Raw genomic sequence first — 2,391 nt, 5'->3', positions numbered from 1 at the left:
CGGCGGTACGCAGCGAGCAGCGGCGAGCGAGGAGTAGAGCTGATAATTGTGCACGCCTATAAAGTCCGATCATCGCTCCGCGCGCTCTCATTGGCTCACATTTATTAATTCATATTTCAATAACTATTGCGATTTTTTCAAAATAGCAAATAATTTTTCTGTTCAGAATAACTCGATCTACCTACACACGTCGGCTTTATAGTTTGTTGTCAGACACCCTGTATATATACACATGTAACGAGTTCAACTTGTAAATTTTTATAAGTGAGTATTTTTTGAATTGAAATCTCAATTCTTAAATTCATACGGGATGCTGGATTTGCATCTCACATATGAGAGACCCCGGATACCCCCCTAACTAATTTTAACATATTGCAAAAAAAACTCCTCGGTCAGGAGTCGAACCTGGAATCTTCGGCTTTCCGTGCCATCGCCTTCCCTGTTAGGTCACCGGAGATATATATATATATATATACACGTACAGTTTCTGCTCAACATCCTGGGAACGGCTCGTAAGGCCTTATATATTTCTTGGTTTTAATTTCAACGAGCCTTAAGTCATAATTGTTAAAATAAATTATATCTAAACAACGTAAATTATATGTATGACATTTAAAAACCTTTAATTTTTATTATTTATTCATAAAACTAACATCCAATAATCATTTCAAGAATCTCCATAAAATATCTACTGCATATCCATGGATTACCACAAAACATCTATGGAATACTATCATTAGACTTCTTATGGATATTTAAAAAGTGAACTCTAGATAATCTAATAGATATCCATAAGAAGTAACGTGGACGTCCATTAGATGTTTCCAATTTCCATCATGGATGTCTAATAGATGTCCATTGGAGTGTTCTGTTCTGTGTGGGTTGTATAGATTTTTTAATAGTTACTTTGCTAAAAAATATTTCATTATGTCATTTTTATATTTAATTATTGGAAATAGGTTAAATACCAAATGTAACAGTAATTTTATGTATATTATGAATTATAGATAGTGTGTATATACAAATTAGAAATAAGTCAAAATATAATTAAATGGCCTTTTAAATACCATGTAGTTTGACTAAACTGCAAGTCTTGCTCGGTTTTTGTTGTTATTTTGCTATCAAGTTGTGTTGCGCAGATCTTGCTTCATATTTAACGTCAATTTGGTCTCAAATTATGTGCAAGCTTTGCTCAATTTTTGCTAGCAATTTGCTGTTATGTTTTGTCAACAAGTTTGGATATATTTTTGCTAGTAATTTTGCAACATTGCCAGATAAAACAAACTCTGCATCATATTTGATGTCTTTCTGCTAACAACCCAGATAGCCAAATGTGAAAACTCAATATAAAGCAAATCATTGTATAGATTAAGTTGCTCGCCAATTGCTGTTATGTTGTTTTTATTTAACGCAATAAAAATGTTTTTGTCAATTCAGTATCAATATGCTGAGTTTTATTATCAATAAATTGTTGTAGCCAATGTTTAGGACATGTGAGTCAGCAATATGTGAGCAATAATTTTTATTCATAAGTTGAGAAAAATAATATAAGTTTATTGCCGATGAGTTGTTAAGAACTTGCGTTTATTATGTTTTGAAAACTATTGTTGGCAAGAACATACTGAAAAGAGGATACACCCTTTTGTTACATTGCTGAAAACATATGAGTAATATTTGTGGCAAGTTACCAACAACTTGCACTCAATTGGCTATCTGGGAAAATTTGTAACAACCATTTGGCAAAATCTGTTTCGACAAATTTGGTTATCTAGGTATGTTGTAGTAAAAGTCGGAGAGCATGAAGGTTCGCGTACTACTAGTACATCAGCCAATTATATCAAAAGATGGTTATCACTCGAATGTATAAGCAATGAAGAGTCTTCTGACAGTTACGATGACGATGAGACTATGTACACTACATTGGAGGCTGATGTGTGATCAGTATGGCCGAGTGTGGAAACTTTTATATTTCAGGGACTTAATACCGGTATGACTTTGATATCAGTATTATACTAGAAACAAGATACCGAAACCGATACAGCACCAAAATTAAGTTTTACCGTTATCGTTATAATACCAAATCTGATATATTGCCGAAAACTACTAAAATACCGTATTATTTCGGTATTCCTAGTGTAAAAATAGTAGATTATTTGAAGCATATTTTTCTGCATAATTAACCCCTTTTTATACCCTCGCATTCACAGGCGGACAAAATATAAATAACTTTTATTCAGAAAACAATTGAGCGAGCATGTTGAATTGTTTGGCAGCTTCCTACCTCTTTTGCGTTCAGTCACAGTTCAGTGTCATGTTTGAGAAAAAAGTGTTTTTGTTAAATTTGCAAAAATTATAAGTAATAAATTTATTTAGTTACTTATTTACGACAAT

At 32.6% G+C, this 2,391-nt stretch overlaps 1 pseudogene; it reads left to right on the top strand.

Moving 5' to 3' along the window:
• Positions 1–1,938, top strand: part of LOC109861392 — a 5,288-nt pseudogene extending 3,350 nt beyond the window's left edge.
• Positions 1,939–2,391: the final 453 nt, after the last annotated feature.

The sequence above is a fragment of the Pseudomyrmex gracilis genome, unplaced genomic scaffold (genome assembly GCF_002006095.1).
Source record: "Pseudomyrmex gracilis isolate BER0280 unplaced genomic scaffold, ASM200609v1 scaffold_726, whole genome shotgun sequence".
NCBI lineage: Eukaryota > Metazoa > Arthropoda > Insecta > Hymenoptera > Formicidae > Pseudomyrmex > Pseudomyrmex gracilis.
Note: the sequence above shows the minus strand (reverse complement) of the source record. Positions and strands in the feature narration are given on the sequence as shown.